The sequence below is a fragment of the Thamnophis elegans genome, chromosome 14 (assembly GCF_009769535.1).
Source record: "Thamnophis elegans isolate rThaEle1 chromosome 14, rThaEle1.pri, whole genome shotgun sequence".
Classification (NCBI taxonomy): Eukaryota; Metazoa; Chordata; class Lepidosauria; order Squamata; family Colubridae; genus Thamnophis; species Thamnophis elegans.
This window is the reverse complement of record NC_045554.1, coordinates 5,516,927-5,539,736: the sequence shown is the minus strand read 5'-3', so window position 1 is coordinate 5,539,736 and position 22,810 is coordinate 5,516,927.

Sequence of the window (22,810 nt, the reverse complement as noted above, 5' to 3'; positions counted from 1 at the left end):
TAGGTTCAGGGTTAGGTTCAGGGTTAGGTTTAGGGTTAGGTTTAGAGCGCGCTTCTGTTGGTGCGCTGTTGTAGGCGCGCTTCTGCACTCATTCGTCGGTGCAATTTAGAACTCGCGCTTTTCTTGCTGTGGTTTCGTCGGGCACGCTTTTGTCGAGCGCGCATTTGTCGGTGAACCGTGGTTACCCTGAGAGATTATGGGATAGATGGGATAAGTCAACGAAGGTATCTCAGTTACTTAACCCATGTGATGAGAACTTTGGGGGGGTGGGAAAGTCACATTGATCGAAGCTGAGAATTCCCCCTTAGTTTCAAGATTGTCTATGGATCCCAGGCGAGCATTAAAAAGGCGTAACCAAAATGTCTGTTCTTGTTTCCTTGGTTTTGCCAATCATATGAAGTTTGACACACACTCCAAGAATGAAATTAGATCAGGACAAAAGACAAGACACAGCCTTGACAAAAACTGGGATTAAAGGTAAAGGTAAAAGTTCCCCTCGCGCATCTGTGCTAGTCGTTCCCGACTCTAGGGGGCGGTGCTCATCTCTGTTTCAAAGCCGAAGAGCCAGCGCTGTCCAAAGACGTCTCCGTGGTCATGTGGCCGGCATGACTAAACGCCGAAGCAATAGCAATAGCAGTTAGACTTATATACCGCTTCATAGGGCTTTCAGCCCTCTCTAAGCGGTTTACAGAGTCAGCATATTGCCCCCAACAACAATCCGGGTCCTCATTTTACCCACCTCGGAAGGATGGAAGGCTGAGTCAACCCTGAGCCGGTGAGATTTGAACAGCCGAACTGCAGAACTGGAGTCAGCTGAAGTAGCCTGCAGTGCTGCATTTAACCACTGCGCCACCTCGGCTCTTTGATGGGAAGGGAACGCTGTTCCCTTCCCATCAAAGGTGGTTCCTATTTTTCTACTTGCATTTTTTTAACCTGCTTTCGAACTGCTAGGTTGGCATGAGCTGGGACAAGAAACAGGAGCTCACTACATTAAGCAACGCTAGGGATTCGAACCGCCGAACTGCCAACGTTTCTGATGGACAAGCTCAGCGTCTTAGCCACTGAGCCACTGAGTCTCTCCAATGGGATTAATTGAGGACGTGGGAATGCTATCCGTGTCGTTGTATCCCATTTGGGGTGGTTTGCATAACTATGAAAATTATAGTTTTGCAATATTTAGGGGGGGCTTTAAGATTAGTGGGAGTCTACGCAGGTGACGTTGACCAATTTAAAATGGAGAAGAGAAGAACCTGGGAGAAGATCCATTGTGGAGCTTCAGGTAAACGGTTCCACCACAAAACCGTAGACAAAAGCGCGCTCGACGAAAGCGCGTACGTGACGTCATCACAGCGCGATGAAAACATTGCGCTGTGATTGGTAAATGTAAAATTAAAGCAAAAACCTTACCCTAACACCCCCAAACCTAACCCTAAACCTAACCCTAAACCTAACCCTTAACCTAACCCTTAACCTAACCCTAAACCTAACCCTAAACCTAACGCTAAACCTAACGCTAACCCTTAACCTAACGCTAAACGTAACCCTAACGCTCTAAACCTAACCCTAACCCTTAACCTAACCCTAACCCTAACCCTAAACCTAACCCTTACCTTTATGTGAATCGGCTTGCTTTAATTTTATTTTTATTTCAATTTGTTATTTTTTTCGTCGCGCTGTGATGACGTCACGTACGCGCTTTCGTCGAGCGCGCTTTTGTGGACCGCGGTTTTGACGGGTCACGCAGGTAAACGACATGGACCTAAGAAGGATTCCCGTAATGATTCCGACACCGTTTTTCTCTGCTTTCCTTCCCTCTAAGGATGAGCAAATATTGATGCCAAAAATCTTACATTCTCGCAACAGCCTCGTTAATTTGTTTTCTCAAGTGGGAAGAAGAGATTTGAGTGTGGAAAAATAAATTAAAAAGTGTATGCCCCAGCCCAGTCTATTGCTTCCAGCTCTTATGCATTCACCCTCTGTGAAATTTGATTAACTTAGAGCTGCTTTATTTTTATTTTTTTTCCCTTTTAAAGACGCTCTCCGTTGCTTTCTCAACATGCTGGAGGAACCCAACTGCACCTCCTCATTCTGACATTGAAGGAAACAAATAAACGTTTTCTTTTGTTTGTTTGTTTTAAAAATGTGAATGTTTAATGATCGTCTGCTTTGTCAGAAGCATCCAAATCACTATAGCGGCTTTAATTTTAGATGTCCGTTTTTTTTGAGGAGGCTATATTCATTTGGTTCTGACCGAGCATGAAGCAAACTCCTGGACAAAAAACTCTTTTATTAATTTGCTGTGGATTCTGCTCATTCACTTCCACCAAAGTCTTTCAAGGGAGGATTTACAGTCACAGACCTTCTCTGGCTTGGAGAGCTGCCAGACCGATATCTGCAGAACTTGGCAAGGAGTCTCGGAGAGTCACGAACCAATTAAGCGAACTAATGGTCTCCTGCAAACTCCACTCCCCTTTTGCTCCTCTTATAGGTGGCGCAGTGGTTAAATGCAGCACTGCAGGCTACTTCAGCTGACTGCAGTTCAGCAGTTCGGCTGTTCAAATCTCACTGGCTCAGGGTTGACTCAGCCTTCCATCCTTCCGAGGTGGGTAAAATGAGAACCTGGATTGTTGTTGGGGGCAATATGCTGACTCTGTAAACCGCTTAGAGAGGGCTGAAAGCTCTATGAAGCGGTATATAAGTCTAACTGCTATTGCTATTGCTATTTCCTCTGGGAGGGGGCCTTCATCCACCTGTGGACTTTCTCCCAAGTTGACCCCTGTTTTTTAGCTGTTCCCTTTGTCTGGCAACTCTGCACATGTGCACACTGGGAACAGGCTCCAGCTGTTCGCCTGCCCCACTGATGTCTGAAGGCAGCTGATAACTGACATATGTTCTGGCCCCCTCTCTGCCTCCGACACAGAGCCCTCATCAGAGCCTTCCCCCGACTCCAGGACTGGCCCATCTTCCTCCCCAACCTCCTCACTGACGGAATCTGCTGCCAGCTCCACTGGCCACTGGCAGGCCACAACGGCAATTGCAAGTAGATAAATAGGCACCACTTCAATAGGCAACTTCAACAGCGATGTGAAAGAAGACCCCCAACAGGACATCCCCAGGGCAGTGTTGAATGTTACCAGCAAATCCTTTCACACAGGAAGTACTTTGGGGCTTCTGACACAGAAGTATGAGATATTTGCAAGCGAATCAGCGCATTAGGGCCCTCTTTGGAACCTCAGTATTTATAACATAAAGAATATAATAGAATAACAGAGTTGGAAGGGACCTTGGAGGTCTTCTAGTCCAACCCCCTGCTTAGGCAGGAAACCCTACACCACTTCATATCCAACATCTTCTTAAAAACTTCCAGTGTTGGAGCATTCACAACTTCAGGAGGCAAGTTTGTTCCATTGATTAATTGTTCTCACTGTCAGGAAATTTCTCCTCAGTTCTAAGTTGCTTCTCTCCTTGATTAGTTTCCACCCATTGCTTCTTGTCCTACCCTCAGGTGCCTTGGAGAATAGTTTGACTCCCTCTTCTTTGGGGTAGTCCCTGAGATATTGGAAGCCTGCTATCATGTCTCCCCTAGTTCTTCTTTTCATTAAACTAGACATACCCAGTTCCTGCAACTCAGTGGTGGGTTTCAAAATTTTTAGAACCTATTCTGTATGTGTGGCCTGTTTTGTGGGAGTGGCTTGGTGGTCATGTGACCGGGTGGGCGTGGCCAACTTGGAAAATGTGGTGAAACTCACTTAACAATGCTCTTGCTTAGCAACCAAAATTTTGGACTCAATTGTGGTCATAGGTTCTCTTTCTTTTTCCTTCTTTCTTTCTTTCTTTCTTTCTTTCTCTCTCTCTCTTTCTCTCTCTTTTTCCTTCCTTTCTTTTGTCTCTCTCCCCCTCTTTCTTTCTTCTCTCTCTCCCACTTCCTTTTTCTTTTTTTCTCTTTCTATCTTTGTCTCTCTTTTTTCTCTCCCTCTCCCTCCATTCCTTCCTTCCTTTCCTGTGTGTATCTCTCCCCCTTCCTTCCTTCCTTCCTTCCTTCTTTCCTTCCTTCCTTCCTTCCTTCCTTCTTTCCTTTTGGAACCTGTACGCAAAATTTCACGAACCGGTTCTGGCGTACTGGTGCGAACCGGGAGAAACCCATCCCTGCTGCAACCATTCTTCATATGTTTTATCCTCCAGTCCCCTAATCCTCTTTGTTGCTCTTCTCTGCACTCTTTCCAGAGTCTCCACATCTTTTTTTACATGGTGGCGGTCAAAACTATAAATATAGAGGTTGGCTTCTCCCAAGGAAGAAGGGAAGGATTAAAAACATCTAAATCCTTAGACATCATGACTTTTCAGCTGAGGACGGTTCAGCTGCAGTGGTGATAGGAGATGCACGTTGTTTTATAAATATAGCGGAGGGGATTTGCTGTGAAAACAATTGTCAGCCAACAGCTGTAGGGAAGTCTAATTTGTGGGGAATTGGACAATGCTTTTCTCCCCTCGATGAAAACAGACACCAGCCCCTTTTCTACAAGGGCTATTGAAAAAGCCTTTTAAGTTTCTTTCTTTCTTTTTTTAAAAATGATCTCCTGATCTTCTGTGCTGTTTACAATTAGAAAGAAAATTACCAAGTGGGATACGAGATGAAAATAGGACACGGACCAGGAGAGGAATTAACATGTTTTCCCACTCACAGGGGGTGTTTTTAGGATCTTTGCTTGCTATATTTGTCTGGTCCCTTTCTTGCAGCTTCCTTGTTCTGAAGTTTTCAGTTCTTGGCCAGACAAAGAGAACGGCAATATTATACTAACAGCATCCCGGAGGCATCACCTCGGATAATTCCTTGCAAGCCTTCAGGCAACAATTAAACAGCCCGCCCGGTAGTCCTCAGGGACACGGTGGCTCAGTGGCTAAGACGCTGAGCTTGTCTATCGGAAAAGTTGGCGGTTCGACGGTTCGAATCCAGTGGTGGGTTTCAAAAATTGTTGGAACCTACTCTGTGGGTGTGGCCTCCTTTGTGGGAGTGGCTTGCCGCCCATGTGACCGGATATGAAATTATGAATTAGTACTTTGGTTGGTCCAAGTAGCTATTCAGAAACTCTGGCATTGAAGCATGCAAGTCTTAAAGCTGTCAAGTTACAAGACGCTTGCCAGTGGTGGGTTTCAAAAATTTTTGGAACCTCTTCTGTAGGTGTGGCCTGCTTTCTGGGTCCACTGGTGGAACCTCTTCTAACCGGTTCGGTAGATTTGACGAACCGGTTCTACCGAATAGGTGCGAACTGGTAGGAACCCACCTCTGTTCGAATCCCTAGTGCCACATAATGGAATGAGCTCCTGTGACTTGTCCCAGCTTCTGCCAACCTAGCAGTTTGAAAGCATGTAAAAAATGCAAGTAGAAAAATAGGAACCACTTTTGGTGGGAAGGGAACAGCATTCTGTGCGCCTTTGGTATTGAGTCATGCCGGCCACATGACCACAGAGACGTCTTCGGACAGCGCTGGCTCTTCGGCTTTGAAACAGAGATGATTTGCTTAGCAAATGTCTCACTTAGCAACAGAAATATTGGGATCAATTTTAGTTGTAGGTCAAGGAGTACTGTACTGTTGTCTGAAACAAGTACTCCATGGATGACACCAAATATACAAATAAGTCATATCTCTGAAGTGTTACAATGCATGCATTGAACACTGGCTTGGCGACATCTCAAAATCATAGGGCTGGAAGGGACCTTGGAGGTCTTCTAGTCCAACCCTTTGCCCAAGGGTGAAGAAAAGGAGGGAAGGGAAGGGAAGGGAAAGGAAGAGCACAGCAGCAGTTTGATTCTGACTGAGACAAGATTGACTCAGTCTTCCATCCTTCCGAGGTCAGTAAAATGAGGACCCAGATTATTGCAGACTGCTGATTATCTGTGGTGACACAATATTGCCATAGCTATTAGAATGCAGTATTGCAGGCTAACTCTGCCCACTGCCAATAGTTCGAGCCTGACCGGCTCAAGGTTGATCCATCCTTCCATCCTTCTGAGGTGGGTAAAATGAGGACCCAGATTGTTGGGGGCGAGAGGCTGACTCTGTAAACCGCTTAGAGACGGCTGTAAAAGCACTGTGAAGTGGTATATAAATCCAAGTGCTATTGCTTTCCTTCCTTCCTTCCTTCCTTCCTTCCTTCCTTCCTTCCTGATGGGACCCAAGGTCGATTCAGCCTTCCATCATTCCGATGTGGGTAAAATGAGGACCCAGATTGTTGGGGGCGAGAGGCTGACTCTGTCAACCCGCTTAGAGAGGGCTGTAAAAGAACTATGAAGCGGTATATAAATCCAAGTGCTATTGCTTTCCTTCTTTCCTTCTTTCCTTCTTTCCTTCTTTCCTTTTTTCCTTCTTTCCTTCTTTCCTTCTTTCCTTCTTTCCTTCTTTCCTTCTTTCCTTCTTTCCTTCCTTCCTTTCCTTCCTTCCTTCCTTCCTGATGAGACCCAAGGTTGACTCAACCTTCCATCCTTCCGAAGTGGGTAAAACGAGGACCCAGATTGTTGGGGGAAAGAGACTGACTCTGTAAACTGCTTAGAGAGGGCTGTAAAAGCGTTGTGAAGCGGTATATAAGACTAAGTGCTATCACTATCAGGTCTCCCATAAACCTTCTCTTCCTGAGGCCAAATGATTGGCATCCTCTCGAAACTTTCTCGCGATGCTTCGAGATCATCTTTTTTGTGCCCTCAAAACTTTGGGCTTGGGAGACGAAGCTGTTAAATCGCAGGTTTCTTTGGAAACCTTCGCATCTGCCTTGAAATCACACCGTGTGAAGTGTAAACATCAGATCGTGCAAACAACTCCTAAGCGCTAAAGGACATTTTCCCACTGTTCTCTGTTCCGTTCTTTTTTTTACTTTCTTTCTTTCACAAAGGAAAAAGAATAGCAAACAAAACAGCAGCGTATGCTTCGCTGAAGTTCTGCCAAACTCTCTCCCTGGCGACTTCCATAAATGGCATTGTGAGCAAACATCTATTAAGTTCATAACCACGGGATGCCTCGGTGGGTATCGTTTCTGGTGGGCAGAAAAACCAGGGTTTGTGTCATTTGACAATGGGAGACACGGAGAGAAGGCTGGGTTTCAGTCCTTCTCGACTTCCTGGAGGCATCCCTGTGCCCATGAGGTCAAAATAAACATCTGCACGAAAGCCAAACAATTCCTTCCTTGCTTAGTTTCTTCCTGATGGAGGGAAATTGATAGCAACGGGACCCCTGCCCACAAGACGAGGTCTGGCCAAATTGTGCTGCTCTCGTTATATATATATAACTGCTTCCATCATCTGTCCTTCGGCTCGTCACAAGAGTCCATCACGACAGAAACCCAATATTTTTACTGTTGCCTTTGTTATATTTGTGTTTTTTTTATTTGTGCTGATAAATAAATAAAGGGAGACTAGTATAGATCTATTTCAAGCTATTTAGCTCTCATCAGCTAGCCATACCCTTACTGGGATTTGAACCTGGGCTATATTACATACTAGGCAGAGATCTTAGCCATTAGGCCACAGGCTCTTATCCGTTATCAGCGAAGCCAGGGTGAAAGGTATCTATTAGATTTTTACAACCCCTGGTAAGCCCCAATTATGGGAGGAAGCTAACTGCTTCCAACATCTGTCAATTGGCTCGTCACAAGAGTCCATCACGACAGAAACCCAATATTTTTACTGTTGCCTTTGTTATATTTGTGGTTTTTTTATTTGTGCTGATAAATAAATAAAGGGAGACTAGTATAGATCTATTTCAAGCTATTTAGCTCTCATCAGCTAGCCATACCCTTACTGGGATTTGAACCTGGGCTATATTACATACTAGGCAGAGATCTTAGCCATTAGGCCACAGGCTCTTATCCGTTATCAGCGAAGCCAGGGTGAAAGGTATCTATTAGATTTTTACAACCCCTGGTAAGCCCCAATTATGGGAGGAAGCTAACTGCTTCCATCATCTGTCATTCGGCTCGTCACAAGAGTCCATCACGACAGAAACCCAATATTTTTACTGTTGCCTTTGTTATATTTGTGTATGTATATATATATATATTTCCTCTCCTCTTGATGCTTTTATTCCCAAGTTGCATTTCACTTTCCATAATCGGTAAGAGGTAGTAGTCAGCTTACAACAGTTTGTTTGGTACAATACAATACAATAGCAGAGTTGGAAGGGACCTTGGAGGTCTTCTAGTCCAACCCCCTGCCTAGGCAGGAAACCCTATACCGTTTCAGACAAATGGCTATCCAACATCTTCTTAAAGACTTCCAGAGTTGGGGCATTCACAACTTCTGGAGGCAAGTTATTCCACTGGTTAATTGTTTTCACTGTTAGGAAATTTCTCCTCAGTTATAGATTGCTTCTCTCCTTGATTAGTTTCCACCCATTGCTTCTTGTTCTGCCCTCAGGTGCCTTGGGGAATACATTGACTCCCTCTTCTTTGAGATATTGGAACGCTGCTATCATGTCTCCCCTAGTCCTTCTTTTCATTAAACTAAACATCCCCAGTTCCTGCAACCGTTCTTCATATGTTTTAGCCTCCAGTCCCCTAATCCTCTTTGTTGCTCTTCTCTGCACTCTTTCTAGAGTCCCCACATCTTTTCTACATCATGGCGACCAAAACTGGATGCCATATTCCAAGTGTGGCCTTACCAAGGCCTTATAAAGTGGTATTAACACTTCACGTGATCTTGATTCTATCGCTCTGTTGATACAGCTTAGAACTGTGTTAGCTTTTTTGGCAGCTGCTGCACACGGCTGGCTCATATTTAAATGGTTGTCCACTAGGACTCCAAGATCCCTCTCACAGTTGCTACTATTGAGTTACTACCCTCCCGGCCTTCCGCAAAGCCACCAAGTCCTGGCTGTTCCAGCAGGCTGGGGGGGGGGGGGGCTGAGAAGCATTTACCTCCACGGAAATTGTGAATGTTGGTCTTGTTTTTTAATATGTTGTTTTTGTCTCGTTTTCCCCCTTTCCCTTGTCTTTTGTGAGCCGCCCGGAGTCCTCCGGGAGTGGGCGGCATACAAGATAAATAAATAAATAAATAAATAAATAAATAAATAAATAAATAAATACTACTAGTGACCGTTCGAACTTACAACAGCATTGAAGAAAGCCATTTATGACCAGTGATGGGATTGAAATAATTTAACAACTGGTTCTCTGCCCTAATAACCAGCTGGGTAGGTGGGGCTCAGTGGTCATGTGACTGGGTGGGCGTGGCCAGCTCAATGTCATTCAGGTCGATGGGCGCTTCGCCTTAGCGGTGACAATGTCATAAGGGATAACCGGAGAGGCAGTTTCTATAAGCAGGGCAATAAAGATGAGGCTAGAAACAACACCAAAATGTTTCCTTCCTGCCTTCCTTACAGGATTAGCCCTGTAAAATGGGGAAAAAAACAAAATGAGATTTCTTCCAACAACCAGTTCTCCCAACTGCTTCGAAAGTTAACAACCGGTTCTCCCGGATAGGTGCGAACCGACTGAATCCCACCACTGCTTATGACCATTTTCCACGTTTGTGACCATTGCACATACCCATGGCCATGGCCCATTTTGAAGAGCTGAGGTGGCGCAGTGGTTAAATGCAGCACTGCAGGCTACTTCAGCTGACTGCAGTTCTGCAGTTCGGCTGTTCAAATCTCACCGGCTCAGGGTTGACTCAGCCTTCCATCCTCCCGAGGTGGGTGAAATGAGGACCCGTATTGTTGTTGGGGGCGATATGCTGACTCTGTAAACCGCTTAGAGAGGGCTGAAAGCCCTATGAAGCGGTAGATAAGTCTAACTGCTATTGCTATTGCTATTGAAGGTTGAGAGTAAAATAATAAGTTGAACTGATTTCCTCATTTTTAATCAGGGCCATGTGAGATATCATTTCCTTCCTTCCTTCCTTCCTTCCTTCCTTCCTTCCTTCCTTCCTTCCTTCCTTCCTTCCCTCCCTCCCTCCCTCCCTCCCTCCTTCCTTCCTTCCTTCCTTTCTTCCTTCCTTCCTTCCTTTCTTGCAGCTTGCAATGTTAAAAGTCTGCATAATATATAAGAAAAAGGAAAATCGTAAACAAAAAAGGGAAAAAAAAACCCCGCACACAGTTTGCCTGAAATGGCAATTATCATTTAATGGACCAGTTTCTGCAAAGTGCATCCATTTCTCAGTGCCATCAAAAGGCTGATTAAACATCTTCAGCGATCATTATGATGAAAAAGGTCACTCCTATTTCGTGATGGGACATTCTCATTAGGACTCATCTCCTTGGGTTTTACCAGCGTGAAGAAATTAACAGCTCATCTTCAGCCTCGTGTACTTATCAATTATTTTCTTCCTACCTTCTCCACCCTGTTGCCAGTTTTATTCAGCAGGTCTTTTCTGGATTATTGACTTGTGTTTGTGCGATCTATTAGAAGAGACAATTGGGGAGAAGAGGATCTCACCTCATGCTGGTTGCCTTCACAATTCTGGTTCACCGACAAATGCGCGCCCGACAAAACCACGGCGAGAAAACCACGGCGAGAAAACCGCGAGGTTGAAATCGCGCCCACAGAAGCGTGCCGACAAATGCGTGCCGACGGAAGCGCGCCATCAAGAAACAATGCGAAAACAATGTAATAACAATGTAATAACCCTAACCCTAACCATAGCCCTAACCCTAACTCTTACCTTAACCCTAATCGCGCTGTTGTGGGCGCGGTTTTGTCGGCGCTCTTTTGTGGGAGCGCATTCGACCTCGCGGTTTTCTCGCCGGGATTTTGTCGGCGCGCTTTTGTCGGGCACGCATTTGACGGGTCACAACAATTCTACCTTCAGCCTGTGAAGGGAGAAAGGAATAACAGAGTAGCAGAGTTGGAAGGGATCTTGGAGGTCTTCTAGTCCAACCCCTTGCTCAGGCAGGAAACCCTGTTCCATTTCAGACAAATGGCTATCCAGCATCTTCTTAAAGACTTCCAGTGTTGGAGCACCCACAACTTCTGGAGGCATGACATCCCACTGATTCATTGTTCTAACTGTTAAGGAATTTCGCCTTACTTCTAGGTTTCTTCTCTCCTTGATTAGTTTCCATCCGTTGCTTCCTGTCTGTCTTCTGCTACTTTGGAGAATAAATTGACCCCCTCTTCTTTGTGGCAGTCCCTCAAATATTGGAACAATGCTATTAGATCACTATTACTACTCGGGAGGCAGAGAATAGATGGGGCGGGGCCAGCCAGAGGTGGTATTCAGCAGGTTCTGACCAGTTATGGAGAACCAGTAGCAGAAGTTTTGAGTAGTTCAGAGAACCAGTAAATACCCCCTCTGGCTGGCCCCGCCCCCACCTATTCTTTGCCTCCCAAGTCCCAGCTGATTGGGAAGGAATGGGGATTTTTCAGTATCCTTCCCCTGCCACAGCCACCAAGCCAAGCCCACAGAACTAGTAGTAAATTTTTTTGAATCCCACCACTACCCCTAGACCTTCTTTTCATTAAAACTTTGTTGTTGTTGTTAGTTGTGAAGTCATGTCCAACCCACCATGACCCGATGGACAACATTCCTCCAGGCCTTCCTGTCCTCTACCATCCTCTGGAGTCCTTTTAAGCTGATGCCAACTTCTTCGGTGACTCCATCCAGCCACCTCCTTCTCTGTCGTCCCCTTCTTCTTTTGCCCTCAATGTTTCCCAGCATGAGACTCTTCTCCAGGGAGTCCTTCTTCCTTCTCATGAGGTGGCCAAAGTCTTTGAGTTTCCTCTTCAGGATCTGGTCTTCTCAAGAGCAGACAGGGTCGATCTCCTCTAGGACTAGATTGGATCACCTTGCAGTCCAAGGGACTCAATGCAGGAGTCTTCTCTAGCACCAGAGTTCAAAGGCCTCCATTCTTTGGCGCTCAACCTTCCTTATGGTCCAACCTTCACAGCCGTTCATTAAACTAAACATACCCAGTTCCTGCAGCCTTGTATGTTTTAGTCTCCAGTCCCCTAATCATCTTTGATGTTCTGCTCTACAGAAGGAAGGCAGGAGATGCTGATTTTGTAATTCCAGAAGAGCCACTAAATTGTGTGGTTTTCAACCTGATCAGCTTAGCGCTAGAATGCTGGTCCCCTTTACAGGACCTGCTGCTGTCAATCACAATAGGAACCCCATCTGCGTTTAGATGGTCAAAGCCCAAACTAACTAATTTTCTTTCTTTCTTTCTTTCTTTCTTTCTTTCTTTCTTTCTTTCTTCCTTCCTTCCTTCCTTCCTTCCTTCCTTCCTTTCCTTTCCCTTCCCTTCCCTTTCTTCCTTTCCTCTTTCTTTCTTTCTTTCTTTCTTTCTTTCTTCCTTCCTTCCTTTCCTTTCCTCTTCCTTCCTTCCTTCCTTCCTTCCTTCCTTCCTTCCTTCCTTCCTTTCCTTTCCTTTCCTTTCCTTTCCTTTCCTCTTTCTTTCTTTCTTTCTTTCTTTCTTTCTTTCTTTCTTTCTTTCTTTCTTTCTTTCTTTCTTTCTTTCTTTCTTTCCTGAAGCATGAAATCACCTTTCAGAACAGGTAAGAAATACAACCCCACATCTCTCCTGGAGGGATACGAGCCACATCAGTTAAAAACTCTGGTTACTGGGTTACCGTTCAGTGTGTTACGGCGGAGCTGGCTTGATAGAAAAAATTGATCTTGGAAAACATCTTTTTGATCTTTTCTTTCCAAGGCTGAAGTCTTTCTTCTCGGTTCAACTCAGGTGGGTTCGTCTTTTTAGAGCCTTGATGTTGTGTTTAGGTGAGCTCCTGAAAAGGGAGGATAACAGAACTCAACCCAACCAGGAAACCATATTGGTTAATGATTGCGAACATTTTCGGCACCTTTGGTGGGAAGGGAACAGTGTTTCGTGCTTCTTCAGGAGTTGAGTCATGCCGGCCACATGACCACGGAGATGTCTTCGGACAGCGCTGGCTCTTCGGCTTTGAAACGGAGATGCGCACCACCTCCTAGAGTCGGGAACGACTAGCACATATGTGCGAGGAGAACCTTTACCTTTAACTATGAAGATACAGAAGAAAAATCTCCCTTTCCAGAGCTGCCTTTTCAGCCTCGAGTCCCACAATGGTAAACAAGCCCCCCTCCCAAAAGAGATCAACCCCCCCCCTGAAACTGGACTTGTGTGTGTCCAGGTGTTTTGGTACAAATCTACAGGAACAATTCTGCATGGAATAACCTCGCGTATTGCAAGCGTGGCTCAGGGTGGTGTGCTGAGTTTCCATGGCAATGCCCCCTCTTTCCTATGAGCCCTGCTGGTCTTTGCAATTGCTTTGCGGGTGGGGGTTTCTTGCGGAGGTCCAGACATTGTTGTGGTGCTGAGAACGGTGTCAGAGAGACAGCTAAATATTTATCTCCCGTGGAGGAGAGTCGAGCTGAAGTGCAAAAAGAGATGGGCATCGGACAATGCCTCTTGACAAAAAAAATAAAGCGAATTTCAAAACTGGTTGCTACAATAATGATCTTAATGTATAAGAGTGGGATGATTTGAATACTATGGTACAATTGTATGTAGTGACCATTTTATATGAGAAAGACCTTGGTATATTTAACAGATCAATGCTGATGTAATGAACCATTTATACCTATCTATCTATCTATCTATCTATCTATCTATCTATCTATCTATCTATCTATCTATCTATCTATCTATCTATCTATCTATCTAGATTTACAACCCCCGGTATGCCCAAATATGGGAGGAAGATCACTACTTCCATTCTCTGTCCTTCGGCTCATCACAAGAGACCATCCAGACAGAAACCCAATATTTTTACTGTTGCCTTTTGTTATCAGCACAAATACAACATATATATATATATATATATATATATATATATATATATATATATATGTGTGTGTGTGTGTGTGTGTGTGTGTGTGTGTGTGTGTGTGTGTGTGTCTCTGTGTGTCTGTGTCTGTGTGTCTGTGTGTGTGTTTTATTTGTGCTGATAAATAAATAAAGGGAGACTAGTATAGATCTATTTGAAGCTATTTAGCTCTCATCAGCTAGCCATACCTTTACTGGGATTCGAACCTGTGCTGTATTGCATCTTAGGCAAACGTCTTAGCCATTATGCCACAGGTCTCCTCCTTATCAGCTAATTATATATATATATATATATATATATATATATATATATATATATGTATGTATGTATGTATGTATGTATGTATGTATGTATGTTTTATTTGTGCTGATAAATAAATAAAATAAAACACAAATATAACAAAGGCAACAGTAAAAAAATATTGGGTTTCTGTCATGATGGACTCTTGTGACGAGCCGATTGACAGATGATGGAAGCAGTTAGCTTCCTCCCATAATTGGGGCTTACCAGGGGTTGTGACACTATATATATATATATATATATATATATATATATATATATGTGTGTGTGTGTGTGTGTGTGTGTGTGTGTGTGTGTGTGTGTGTGTGTGTGTGTTTATTTGTGCTGATAAATAAATAAAGGGAGACTAGTATAGATCTATTTCAAGCTATTTAGCTCTCATCAGCTAGCCATACCCTTACTGGGATTTGAACCTGGGCTATATATTGCACATTAGGCATACTAGGCAGAGATCTTAGCCATTAGGCCACAGGCTCTTATCCATTTATCAGCGAAGCCAGGGTGAAAGGTATCTATTAGATTTTTTTTTTACAACCCCTGGTAAGCCCCAATTATGGGAGGAAGCTGCTTCCATCATCTGTCCTTCGGCTCGTCACAAGAGTCCATCACGACAGAAACCCAATATTTTTACTGTTGCCTTTGTTATATTTGTGTTTTTTTATTTGTGCTGATAAATAAATAAAGGGAGACTAGTATAGATCTAATTCAAGCTATTTAGCTCTCATCAGCTAGCCATACCTTTACTGGGATTTGAACCTGGGCTATATATTGCACATTAGGCATACTAGGCAGAGATCTTAGCCATTAGGCCACAGGCTCTTATCTGTTTATCAGCGAAGCCAGGGTGAAAGGTATCTATTAGATTTATTAAGGTATCTATTAGGCTAATAAAAAAATCTAATATATATATATATATATATAGATAGATAGATAGATAGATAGATAGATAGATAGATAGATAGATAGATAGATAGATAGATAGATAGATAGATAGATAGATAGATAGATATATGAATTGAAATACTTAACCACTATATGGGTTAATAATTAATAATGGAAAATTATAGTTGGAACTCTGGATGATTGCTGATATTATGGTCAATTGAAAATATGAATGTATATTATAAATTTATGGGAATTCTTTGTTCTAATCTCCACTTTTTCTCCTTAAAGATATGTGATACTATAATACCTTAAAGAGTCATTCTTATTTGATAGATAATTGTTCTAACCCCCCTCCTCTGTCCAGGAACGAAAGCCAAAACCAACATAAATGAGAATTTTTCTTTTAATCAGTCCAGACTCTCGTTGGCTGCAAGCCACATAAACAAAGAGATAAGCACTCTGGCAGCAAGTCCTACAAAACTTGGCAGCAATGCAAACAAACTCTGGCAACAATCCAGCCTGCCAAGTTTGTTTCTTGTTAATCCTTAACGTTGACTTCTGCAAGAAGGGCGTGGCACAAGCAGTCTCTTTTATAATCGGGAGAGGATCTTAATGAGCATCAGCTGAGCCTAATCACCTCCTGTAATTACGCTGTTGTTCTTGACGCCGAGTAGCCCTTCGACGGCGTGCATCCCGGAACAACTCACAGATGTTTTCTGGATCACTCACTCTTGTCTCCTCCCCACTGATCCAAGACTCAGACGCCACCTGATGGCCAACCAGTCTCTCCTCGCCTTGCTTGGAGTCGGAACCCTGTCCAGGGTCCTCCACCTCCTCCAGGGCCGACTCATAAGACCCCTCGCTGTTGGAGTCTGGCGGCAGCTCCAATGGCTCCTGCCGGGCCACAACAGATAATTATGAATTTAAAGAAACAAGGATTGTTACAAATGAAAGAATATTAATGGTAACTTGAACACATCATGCTCAATGATAGCGAAATATCCAGTCATGTTTAACGTAAATATTAATCCTAAACTTAAGAACTGATGCACAAAAACTTGTGTCCAAACGACATTCTTGATTAAATGGAGGAAAGTTGTTCTTTGTTCTTCTCTTGCTTTGTTTTGTATGTGTTGTTTCGTTTAAAAAGAATAAAATATATATATATATATATATATATTAAAAAAACTGGCTGCTCCATCTCTCACGGCAGTGGCAAATATCTTTTGGAGGAAACATCAGGACTTCGAAGGGTAGGTAAGCGAGTGCAAGGGTCTTGTAACTTGACAGCTTTAAGACCTGGGTGCTTCAAATGCCAGAATTTCTGAGCCAACATTTTGGTTGCTAAGCAAGAGCGTTGTTAAGTGAATTTCACCACATTTTACAAGTTGGCCACGCCCACCCAGTCACATGGCTGGCAAGCCACTCCCACCCAGTCACATGGCCGACAAGCCACTCCCACAAAGCAGGCCACACTTACAGAAGAGGTTCTAAAAAAATTTGAAACCCACCACTGACACACACATACTCACACACTTTCCCATATATTAAAAGTCCTGATAGATTTGTTGACAGGAGCAGATTTTTCAATGCCAGGCCAGTCAAATCTTGGATGCAATTCCAAAAATGAAGTTTGTTGCCTGCAACTGGAGCGAGGTGTGAGTGCTGTAGCTGGAAGCGCGGAGGGTCAGAGAGAGCAGAGGAGCAGAGAATATAATCAGAGCTTTTTCTGGCAAATGACTGTAGCTTTTTTTTTTTTTTTTTTGCTTCTATCAATCAATAGTGCAACGTTTGCACAGTCGGGAAGCAAATATTACCAGAGGAAAGGAAATAACAGGGATCTATTTGGGAGACTGAGAGAGAAATCCATAAGGTTTCTCCTCCAAAGTAGTGTTTGTCAACCTTGGCAACTTTTAGATGGGTGGACTTCAAGTCCCAGAATTCCCCAGGCAGCACCGTTGGCTAATATGTCACCCCCTCGTCCTTCTTTTCATTAAAATATCTGCTTTATTAACCCATTCGATCAATAGCAAGACAATGATTCCCTTTCTTAAGGGCGGAATCCGTTTTAAATCGTGAGCTGATTTGAAGTTAACAAATAGTTTTGGAGTCCAGGGGCCATAAATTACCCCATTGCTTTCATCTGTTATCGAATTGGAAACCTCAATTTCGGTTAAAGGTTAATGAAAATAAATTCCTCCCCCCCCCCATCCAAATTCAGAGACAACCCCTCCTCCCCCAAGGGGTCTATTGACCCTTGGTTAAGACCCCTGCCTCTGAGAATTGCCTGTTCCTATTTTATGCGTAGGCTCTCCGGAAGGAAGCGATGGGAAGGGCAGTAAGGGATAAAAGCAGGGGCGGGCTTCAAAAATTTTAGCAAGAAGTTCGCTACCTGGTTGCTGGGTGGGTGTGGCCATGGTGGGAATGGCCAGTGGTGGGTTTCAAAAATTGTTCGAACCTACTCTGTGGGTGTGGCCTCCTTTGTGGGAGTGGCTTGCTGCCCATGTGACCGGATGGGAGTGGCTTGCCGCCCATGTGACTGGATATGAAGACACTTGTCAGAACCACCTTAAATGACCTCACACACAGCAAAGGCATGCATAAGAATATGATGTAAACTTGTTTTTTAAAAGGCATCTTTGGTTTGCGTTAAAACAACTTCAACACACGCAATGTTCTGATTGCACCACAAACGCAGTAGTCATCCTTACCTTTCACAGAGGCCCTGAGTTTTATAAATAGGAGCATGATAGTGTAGAATAATCCTATCCAAGGACCACTGGTGGGTTTCAAAAAATGTTTGGAACCTCTTCTGTAGGTGTGGCCTGCTTTCCGGGTCCACTGGTGGAACCTCTTCTAACCGGTTCGGTAGATTTGACGAACCGGTTCTACTGAATAGGTGCGAACTGGTAGGAATTCACCTATGGGCATGGCCTAGTTGGCTTCCTGCACCACGGGCTCCGGAGGCTTTCCTTGAGCCTCTGGGAGGGCGAAAACAGCTTCCTCAGGCTCCAGAGGCCCTCTGGAGGCCAGAAACTGGCCTGTTTCCGGCCTTCCCAAACCTCCATTAGGCCCATTTTTTGCCCTTCTCAAGCCTCCGTACGCTCCCTGCACCTACCTGAATCCAAAACGGGGCACGTGGGAACTCCTGGGAGGGGAGGGATGGGCGGGGCCAGCCAGGAATGGGATTTGGGAGTTCTTCAAACTGCACAGAACCTTAGCTAGAGGTTCTCCCAAACCCCCAGCAGCCCACCACTGGATAAAAGTAGCTTTGTGCTACAGATAGTCCTTGACTTATGACCGCTGGTTTAATCTGTGGTCACGTGGTCATAGTTTGAGCCCCTTGGCTAGGATTGACCTTGGCTGCAGCCTCCCATGGTCACATGATCCCAATGTATGACCAACTATCTTCCGACAAGCCACGCCCATGGGGAAGCTGGGTTCACTTAACCACCTTGTGATTCTCTTAGTCACTGTGATAAAAATGGTCATAAAATCAAGTCCGTTGTTTGCTTCATGATTGTCCCCACTTAGCAACCAAAATTCCAGTCTGAATTGAGGTCGTAAGTTGAGGACTATCTGCACGTTGTCGTGTTGCAGAGGGCAGAGCTTACAACGGTTATTATTTGCCCCATGATTGTCCTCACTTAGCAACCAAAATTCCAGTCCTAACTGGGATTGTTGAACCACCGAACTGCCAACCTTTCTGATCGACAAGCTCAGCATCTTAGCCACTGAACCACCGTATCCCCCGCAGTTCAGCGGTTCAAATCCCTAGTGCCGCGTAATGGAGTGAGCTCCCGTGACTTGTCCCAGCTTCTGCCAACCTAGCAGTTCGAAAGCACGTAAAAATGCAAGTAGAAAAATAGGAACCACCTTTGGTGGGAAGGGAACAGCGTTCCATGCGCCTTCGGCGTTGAATCATGCTGTCCACATGACCATGGAGACGTCTTCGGACAGCCCTAGCTCTTCGGCTTTGAAACGGAGATGAACACCGCCCCCTTGAGTCAGGAACGACTAGCACATATGTGCTAGTCTTTAACTGGGGTCATAAGTTGAGGACTGTCTGTCACATTGCAGAGGGCAGAGCTTATAAACAGTGTGAATGCTATTTTTCTAAAGTTGGGTCCGTATTAAAGGCTTTTTCCATTGTTGTTCTGACTGTCGGATAACAGTGAGGATGAGATTTTAATCATCGTTGCTATAATGTGGGATATTTAAACCGTCTCAGCTGGTGCAGCCGACCATGCTGGCGGAATAAACTCAGGAGTGGATTTGAAAGTGGGATATTTCTTTAAAACATAACGGTGGGAGAAAGCCGGTGGAGTTGAATAGGAAAATATACACTATCAATAACAGCTAATGAGCAATTCCTGCAGCCACAAGCTGGGAGAATAAATCATCCTTCACTCGGAGCAAAGTTGTTGAAATTCAGGCTCGGAGAAAAAGTCAGCCCCTTCTCCGCAGCAAAACAACACACGCAGACACACAAAGGGGGGGGGGGGGACGAGAAATAAACCACCCTTAATTCCAGGAAAAAATCAGAATTGCCTATTAAAATACCTGTTCGAGTACAGAAAAATAATCTCTGACATTCACCAGCAGTTACGCTTCGGAGCATTAGGGGAGAGGAGATCTGAAGAATAGAAAATAATAAAGTTGGAAAGAACTTTAGAGCAGGGGTGAAATCTACTTACCTTCGCTACCGGTTTGCAAATGTGAGCGTGCACGCTCCCCTCCGCACATGGGTAGGACCTTTCATGCATGCATAGAGCGTCAAAAACGGGCATGATGACGTCTGGGCGGGTGGGCGGAGCACGCCTGCAAAGGTAAGTAGAACAGCGAGGGGGCGGGAAATCCGCTGTGCCGTGCAATTTACATTAGCTAGGAAGCAGGAAATCCTGGTTTCTAGCTAATATAAATTGCGCGTCACAGCTGATCGTTGGAAATACCGATTCGCTTGAACCGGTAGCATTTTTTTTTTGCTACCGTTTCAGGTGAACTGATCTGAACTGGTAGTCTAATATAAATCTTGCATCACAGCTGATCGTTGGAAATACCGATACACTTGAACCAGTAGCATTTTTTTTTTGCTACTGGTTCGTGTGAACTGATCTGAACTGGTAGTATAATATAAATCTCGCATCACAGCTGATCCTTGGAAATACCGATACGCTTGAACCAGTAGCATTTTTTTTTTGCTACTGGTTCGGGTGAACTGATCTGAACTGGTAGTATAATATAAATCTCGCATCATAGCTGATTGTTGGAAATACCGATTCGCTTGAACCAGTAGCATTTTTTTTTGCTACCATTTCAGGTGAACTGATCTGAACTGGTAGCATAATATAAACCTTGTGTCACAGCTGATTGTTGGAAATACCAATTCGTTTGAACCAGTAGCATTTTCTTTTTGCTACCGGTTCAGGTGAACTGATCTGAACTGGTAGCATTTCACCCCTGCTTTAGACATTTTCTAGTCCAGGTTCCTTCTCAAGCAGGAGACCCGCATGTCATTCTGGGCAAAATCGGAGCTCTTCTTGAAAACCTCCATTGATAAGAGTGCTCACAACTTCTGAAGGCAACTTCTGTTCCACTGATTGTCCTTAGAATCAGGAAATGTTTTCTTAGTTCTAGGTTGGATCTCTCTCTCATGGTCTCCCACCCGTTACTTCTTGTCCTGCCCTCTGATGCTTTATAGAATAGGACAGGACAGGAGAGCATAGGCTAGAACAAGGAATAGAATTAGAATGGAATAGAAAGTGGAATAGGGGGTAGGAGTAGGGGTAGGGGTAGGGGCAGAATAGAATGGAATGGAGTAAAAGAGAGTAGAGAGTAGAGTAGAACAGAACAAAGTATATTGTTGTGTTGTGTTGTGTAGTGTAGTGTAGTGTAGTGTAGTGTAGAGTAGAGTAGAGTAGAGTAGAGTAGAGTAGAGTAGAGTCTTTATTGTCATTGTACATCATGTATACAACGAAAATGGTTTTAGCCTCACTGGTGCAGTCCATGATGACAGAAACAAGCAACCTAAATAGTATAAAGAATAATCCCCATGCAAGTAATTAGGAAAAAAAATAGGATAGGATAGGATAGAATAGGATAGAATGTAGAGTAGAGTAGAGTAGAGTAGAGTAGAGTAGAGTAGAATAGAATAGAATAGAAAAAATAGATAATAGGATAGGATAGGATAGAAAGTAGAGTAGAGTAGAGTAGAGTAGAATAGAGTAGAATAGAATAGAATAGAATAGAATAAATAGAGGATAGGATAGGAGAGGAGATGAGAGGAGAGAGGATAGGATAGGATAGGATAAGGTAGGATAGGACAGGACACTTGGCCAAGTGTTATTAGACACACAAGGACCTTGTCTCCAGTGTGTAAGCTCTCAGTGTGCACACAACAAGAAAGGAATAATAATCAAAATACTGATACCAATAAGAGTAGGAAGGATGAGAAGGCTAACAGTAATACAGCTGTACTACATGGGTAAATATTCTTAGGCATAAGATAGTACTGTGGGAATAGGTCTTCCCTGTGACAGCCCCTCAAATACTGGAAGACATTGATCAATCCTTCTCTTCCATGGACCAGAATATAAAGTTCTTCCTGGTTTTTTTCCCCAATTCTTCTTATGCTGGCTGGGGAATTCCGAGACTTGAAGGCCATGCAGCTTAAAATTGCCAAAACTAAAAAAACATGGCTGTAGGCCATTTCCCCTCTCCCCTCCCTCCTCTTTAGAAAAGATTAGGTGAGTCTGGAAAACTCACATAGCATCAAGGCAGGAGAATCTTCTCCAGCTGACTAAATGTTAAGGTTGACAGACCCTAAAAGGAGATTTGTCCTTGGTAACTGCATGCGGTTCGTTTTCTCCAAGGCCACCTTAAAGGTAAAGGTTCCCCTCATTCCTGACTCTAGGGGCAGTGCTCATCTCCGTTTCAAAGCCGAAGAGCCAGCGCTGTCCGAAGACATCTCCGTGGTCATGTGGCCGGCATGACTCAACGCCGAAGGCACACTGAACGCTGTTCCCTTCCTATCAACGGTGGTTCCTATTTTTCTACTTGCATTTTTTTTTACATGCTTTCAAACGGCTAAGTTGGCAGAAGCCGGGACGAGTCACGGGAACTCACTCCGTTACGTGGCCCTGGGGATTCGAACCGCTGAACTGCCGACCTTTCTGATCAACAAGATCTCTTACAATCCCCTTGGTGATTCAAGGAGAGCAAGAGGAAAAAGGAAAGAAAAAGGAAGAAGAAAGGAAAGAAGAAGATGGGAAAGGAGAGCAAGAGGAGAAAGAAAAGGAGAGAGAGAGAGAGAGAGGAAGAAGGAGAAAGGGAAGGAAAAAAGGGAGAAGGAGAACAAGAGGAAAACGAGAAGGAGAGAAAGAAGAAGAAAGAGAAGGAGAAAATTTAATTGAGTTCCAAAACCTAATTGAGCGTTGGGTCGTTTTATAAAAACCAACTAAACAAATAGCTAGTTCTTTCCTTGGCTACATTTTCAGATTTCTGGTGTTTTGTGTGACAAAACCAGTGTTGTATTCTTGTGCTCTTGGCAAGCTACGAAGACCTCCTGTGGTGCCCTGGGAAGAGCCATCCCCTTGGATGTGTGTTGCTGTCATTCCACATTACAGGAATTCCTACAAGGGGCAGCTCAGATATCAAACATGGAAGGAAAGTGACATTTAAGATAGAAACCACCTTTTGCCGCCATGCTGGAGCTGGTTGGAGTTTGCAGTCCGGAGTTCAAGCAGCGCTGAATAATTTCCTCCCTGGACGCAAACAGAGGGCATGGTTCGTTTCCTGGGATGGGGTCTTGAAGGGCGCATGGATCGTCTGTCGC